The sequence below is a fragment of the Arachis hypogaea genome, chromosome 15, assembly GCF_003086295.3.
Source record: "Arachis hypogaea cultivar Tifrunner chromosome 15, arahy.Tifrunner.gnm2.J5K5, whole genome shotgun sequence".
In the NCBI taxonomy this organism is placed as follows: domain Eukaryota; kingdom Viridiplantae; phylum Streptophyta; class Magnoliopsida; order Fabales; family Fabaceae; genus Arachis; species Arachis hypogaea.
Window position 1 is genome coordinate 117105843 of NC_092050.1, and position 6548 is coordinate 117112390.

The window sequence follows — 6548 nt, forward strand, 5'->3', positions numbered from 1 at the left end:
TGCAGAGCAGAATAGAGATGGAGGAATAGGAGGGATGGGCAGCGCCGCCCAGTAGTGGTGGCGGTGCAGAAGAAGCGTGGTGAAAGGTTTCACCGGCGGTGCTTGTGGTGAGTCGTGGGAGGGACGATGGAGAGGGACAGAGATCAGAGACATGTGAGAGGAGAGGAGGGGCGAAAGGGAGGAGAGAAGGGGAGGGTTGCGGTGGCTCGGCAGTGGAGGCGTCGCCGGCGCAGTGGGTGCAGTGGTGGTGGAGTTTGTAGGCGAGAGGGGGGGAGGAGGACGAAGAGGAAGAGACGTTTAGGGGGGGTGAGGGTTGCACGAAAGCGCTGGTTCATCGCGCAGGTAGGGTTTAATGAATTTGAATCCACGCGGGCGTGCACCGTGCGCGTCCGCGCGGGTGGGTGAAAATAGAGGTAGACGCGGAAGCGTCTTGTGAGCGTTTGCGTGGGTGGCAAAGTAGATGAGTAGCGCGGAAGCGTCAGGTGCGCTTTCGCGTAGATGAGGGGCGTAGGTATGGGCGCGGACGCGTACCGTGCGCGTCCGTGCAGGTTGAGTTGGGCTAGGGGCTTAATTCTAGCCTAAAGCTGGCACAAGTCTCTGGTCATTGGCCTGGAAACTGCTTCAGCGAATCGGCACGCATGCAGCATGTGCGCGGGCGCGCGCATTGCAAAAATATGTGTATCGATGCGTATGCGCGCAGTGCGCACATGCGTGCAAGCGGTTGTGCCGTTGGCCCAGTGTTGGCTCGATAGTGGCCCAACTCTCTAGAAAAAGTATGGGCCTGCATACGCGTATGGACGCGGACGCATACAGCGTGCGTACGCGTCCTTGACACTTTTTTTTTTCAGAAAAAGGAAAAATAGCTCAAAACACTCCTAACACTTCCTACAGCTCAAAATCAACTCAAAATACAAAATGACTAAAATCTTTTTGGCTTTTTGAGAGTCTTCAAATAAAAGCAAGGGTTACTTGCCCCACAAGCAACCTACAACCAACTTATTGAAACAATTATGTGGAAAGAAAACTACCTACAATCGTAACTCAATTCACTTATTAATCAAAATGCAAGAGAGTGGAAAGAGTTTACCATGGTGGGGTGTCTACCTAGCACTTTTAGTTTAAGTCCTTAAGTTGGACATTTGGGAAGCTCTTTGTCATGGTGGCTTATGCTTGTACTCATCCTTGAATCTCCAAGGATCCTTGCTCCTGAAATGGTTGACAGAAGTTCCAACCATCTTCACCAAGTTTGGATGGAGTTCCACCCAAGATATGAGCTCCCATAGTTGGCCTTCATGCTTTGAACCGGGGTCCCATATCTGATTTTTGCACCCATTTTCCAGTTGATCTTCATGAGTTGTCTGTTCGGGTGGTTGACAAATAGAATTCTCTCTAGCACACCAAGTCTTCTTCCTGAACCCATGTAAAGTAGCATTCATCCAATCATGGTCCCTATGCTTTGAAGTTTTCACCTCAATTACCCTAATTCCCACCTTCCAACCACTACACAACTCCTTTTTATCCTTAATTCTACAAAGGGCTCTAAGTTTTCCATCCGTTTCAATCAAGCCATATTCAAGTGAGAAAGTAAAGCTTAGGTTTGAAGATTTTACCCAGTTGCATGATATGTTGGATGGTGACTTAGGGAGGAAAACCTCCCCACACTTAGACAATGCAAGGTTGACTTCCTTTTGCTCTTCTTTGGGTATTTCTACCTCTTGACAACTTCTTTCATCTTCTTCTTGCTTGTTGACTTCTTCCAATTCCTCCTCGTCATCAATAAAATCAAACTTGGGAGGTAGTGTGGAATCCACTTCAATGTCAACTTCACATTCAATGGAAGAGTCTTCAATGAGATCACCAACATCATTTGGTGTTGAGTTGTCTTCAATAGCTTCAATTTCACGTCCCATGGGAGAGGATTCAATTATTGATAAGAAATTATTGATGATTGAGTCTATCTCTTGATCAACCTTCTCATATTCTTCAATCTTTATATGCTCTGGAGGTTGTTGAGACTTTCATGGTGGTTCCGCATCTCCTAGATCTTCAACCACTTCTTCCCTTTCTTCAATGACCCTAGGCGTCTCCAATTGCTCCAATACAAAGCTTGACTCTTCCTTCTTCTCCACCAGATTTTCCAATTTCTCTTTCATGCTTTGCTCATCTTTTGATTTTTCACATGTGGCCACGGAAGCACCTTGAGTGTTCAAACATTGGTATGCTAAAGTATGCACTACCTTAGTCAAATTAGTCACAAACTCTAGGGTGTTCCTTTGCATATCCGCTTGGCCTTGAAGTAGCAAGGTAAGAGAGTCATCTATTGGGGCTTGGGGTGGATAGGAAGATTCATTATTTTGGGAAAATAGTTCATAGTGGGAAGGTAGTTATTCTTGGTAAGGATATGGAGATAGTACGCATTGAGGTGGTTCTTGGTGGTAATCTTGATAGGGTTGTGGTGGTTCCAAAGGTTCTTGCTCGTAATGGTTGGTGCACAAAATTGTAAATCACACTTTTTACAACTCGTACCACTAACCAGCAAGTGCACTGGGTCGTCCAAGTAATACCTTACGTGAGTAAGGGTCGAATCCCACGGAGATTGTCGGCTTGAAGCAGGCTATGGTTATCTTGTAACTCTTAGTCAGGATATCAATTATGATTATCAGTTTGAATTGCGAAGAATAAAAGAGCATGAAATAAATACTTGTTATGCAGTGATGGAGAACATGTTGGAGTTTTGGAGATGCTTTGTCTTCTGAATCTCTGCTTTCCTACTGTCATCTTCTTCACGCACGCAAAGCTCCTTCCATGGCAAGCTGTATGTTGGTGGATCACCGTTGTCAATGGCTACCATCCGTCCTCTCAGTGAAAAAGGTCCATGTACATGGCTAATCATCTGTCGGTTCTCACTTGTGATGGAATAGGATCCATTGATCCTTTTGTGTCTGTTACTACGCCTAGCACTCACGAGTTTGAAGCTCGTTGCAGTCATCCCTTCCTGGATCCTACTTAGAATACCACAGACAAGGTTTAGACTTTTCGGATCTCAAGAATGCTGCCAATGGATTCTAGCTTATACCACGAAGACTCTGGTCTCACGGATCTGAAAGTTCTGTTGTCAAGAGAGGCGATCAGACTCACGAGCCAGGAACCCAAGAGATACTCATTCAATCTAAGGTAGAACGGAGATGGTTGTCAGGCATACGTTCATAGGTTGAGAATGGTGATGAGTGTCACGGATCATCACATTCATCATATTGAAGTGCGAATAAATATCTTAGATAGAAACAAGCGTGTTTGAATAGAAAACAGAAATAGTTTCATTAATTCATCGAGACACAGCAGAGCTCCTCACCCCCAACAATGGAGTTTAGAGACTCATACCATCAAAGATACAAAGTTTAGATCTAAAAATGTCATGAGCCGCAAAATAAATCTCTAAAAGTTGTTTAAATACTAAACTAGTAACCTAGGTTTACAGAAAATGAGTAAACTACGATAGATAGTGCGGAAATCCACTTCCGGGGCACACTTGGTGTGTGCTGGGACTGAGACTTGAGCTTTACACGTGTCTAGGCTATTTCTGGAGTTAAACGCCAGGTTGTAACCTATTTTGGGCGTTTAACTCCAACTTGTAACCTGTTTCTGGCGTTTAACGCTAGAATGGAACATGGAACTGGCGTTAAACGCCAGCTTATGTCATTTATCTTTGAGCAAAGTATGACTATTATATATTTCTGGAAAGCCCTGGATGTCTACTTTTCAACGAAATTGAGAGCGCGCCAGTTGGACTCTTGTAGCTCCAGAAAATCCATTTCGAGTATAAGTAGGTCAGAATCCAACAGCATCAGCAGTCTTTTTTTTTCAGCCTGAATCAGATTTTTGCTCAGATCCCTCAATTTCAGCCAGAAAATATCTGAAATCATAGAAAAGCACACAAACTCCTAGTAAAGTCCAGAAATATGAATTTTGCCTAAAAACTAATAAAAATATACTAAAAACTAACTAAAACATACTAAAAACTACATGAAATCACCCCCAAAAAGTGTATAAAATATCCGCTCATCACAACACCAAACTTAAACTGTTGCTTGTCCTCAGGCAACTAGATAAATAACATAGGATAGAAAGAAAATCAAGAGGCAAAATTATGTCTGAGTTTCTGTATGAAGCTTAAATTCTAATTAGATGAGCGGGACTAGTAGCTTTTTACTTCTGAACAGTTTTGGCATCTCAATTTATCCTTTGAAGTTTAGAATGATTGGCATCTATAGGAACTTAGAATTCGGATAGTGTTATTGATTCTCCTAGTTTAGTATGTTGATCCTTGAACACAGCTACTTTCTGAGTCTTGGCCGTGGCCCTAAGCACTTTGTTTTCCAGTATTACCACCGGATACATAAATGCCACAGACACATAACTGGGTGAAACTTTTTAGATTGTGACTCAGCTTTGCTAAAGTCCCCAATTAGAGGTGTCCAGAGTTCTTAAGCACACTCTTTTTGCTTTGGATCACAACTTTAACCACTCAGTCTCAAGCTTTTCACTTGGACCTGCATGCCACAAGCACATGGTTAGGGACAGCTTGGTTTAGCCACTTAGACCAGGATTTTATTCCTTTGGCCCTCCTAGCCATTAATGCTCAAAGCCTTGGATCCTTTTTTTCCCTTTGCCTTTTGGTTTAAAGGGCTATTGGCTTTTTCTGCTTACTTTTTCTTTTTCTTTCTATATATATATATATATATATATATATATATATATTTGTTTTTTGCTACTTTTTCTTGCTTCAAGAATCAATTTTATGATATTTCAGATTATCAATAACATTTTTCCTCTTTCGTCATTCTTTCAAGAGCCAACAGATTTAACATTCATAAACTCCACTATCAAAATTATGCACTGTTCAAGCATTCATTCAGAAGACAAAGAGTATTGCCACCACATATAAATAATTTAAATTTTTCTTATTAAAGACTTGAAAAAAATTATTGCCTCCTTATTCTAAAAATCTGCTATTTTATTCATGTTTAATGATGATGAGAAAAATAAATTATAGCTTAATTGGAGATAAAATTAAAAATAAAGATACTAATTATTACTACTCATATATAACTTCTACGGTAGATTTCTAATAAGAACAATTATCACAGAGTTAAGGTTATGATTAGGACTCAAAAACCTTTATTTTGGGAGATAGATGCCTCTTTAGTCTGTGGGGTGCTTGGCCCTTCAAGAGATAGCTTCTGGCGCTTCAGTTCCTTCAGTTCACGCCCTTGCTCTTCTTGTTCCCTAAGCAGTTTGCAGAGCATGCTGTTTTGATTTTGCTGTTCTTTCTTCAGTTGATCCATAGCTTCTTGCAACTTGGTGATAGATGCTTCTAGGCGCCCCCAGTATTCAATTTGAGGGATTTTTGGGAGGAACTCCTATGCTCTCTTCTTGATGGGGTCGTCCTGCACTTGTTGTCCTTCCATTGACTTTTTGGTGATTGGTTTCTCAACTGAGATATACTCATCTACTCCCATCTTTACCCCAACATCTTTACATAGCAGAGAGATTAAGCTTGGATAAGCCAATTTGGCATCTTTAGAGTTCTTGTTTGCAATTGTGTAAAGCTCACAAGAAATTAGCTGATGAACTTCCACTTCTTTTCCCAACATAATGCAATGAATCATCACTGCTCTTTTGATGGTGACTTCAGAGCGGTTGCTATTGGGCAGTATAGAACGCCCAATGAAGTCCTGCCAGCCTCTGGCGACTGGTTTGGGATCTCTTCTCTTGAGTTGGTTTGGGACACCTTTTGTGTTGGTTGTCCATTTGACTCCAGGGAGGCATATGTCCTCTAGAATTTTGTCCAAGCTCTTATTTGGTCTCATCATTCTCCTATTAAAGGAGTCCGGGTCATCTTGCAGTTGAGGCAGCTTGAAGATCTCTCTTATTTTGTCAGGGTGGAGGTGAACAATCTTCCCTCTGACCAGAGTTTGATAGTCATAGAACGCGGTTCCAGCTATTCTCTGCCTGTCTGTCTGCCACAGATTAGAGTAGAGTTCCTGAACCATGTTTCTTCCCACTTTTGTCTCAGGATTAGCTAGGATTTCCCAGCTCCTGTTTCGAATTTGCTCTTGGATCTCCGGATATTTGTCTTCTTTCTGATCGAATTTAACTTCCGGGATCACTGACCTTAGACCCATTATTTTGTAGTAATGGTCTGAATGTTCTTTGGTTAAGAACTTCCCTTGATTCCAAAGTGGTTTTGGAATATTCTCTTTCTTGCCTCTTGAGGTGGTTTGTTTTTCCTTAGGGGCCATGATCTTGGTGAGTATTGGCTTAGTGATCACGGATAAACACACCAAACTTAGAGGTTTACTTGTCCTCAAGCAAAAGAAAGGAAAGGAGAGGGATATAGGGAGAGCCAAGTTCGAATTGTGGAGGAGAGAAGGAAGGCCGAACGAGGATTTAAAGGGAAGCGGGGTGGGGTTTCGAAAATTTTTGAAAAAGATATGATAAAAAATGTGATTTGTAAAAGATAAGTATGATAGGGAAAAAGATGTAAT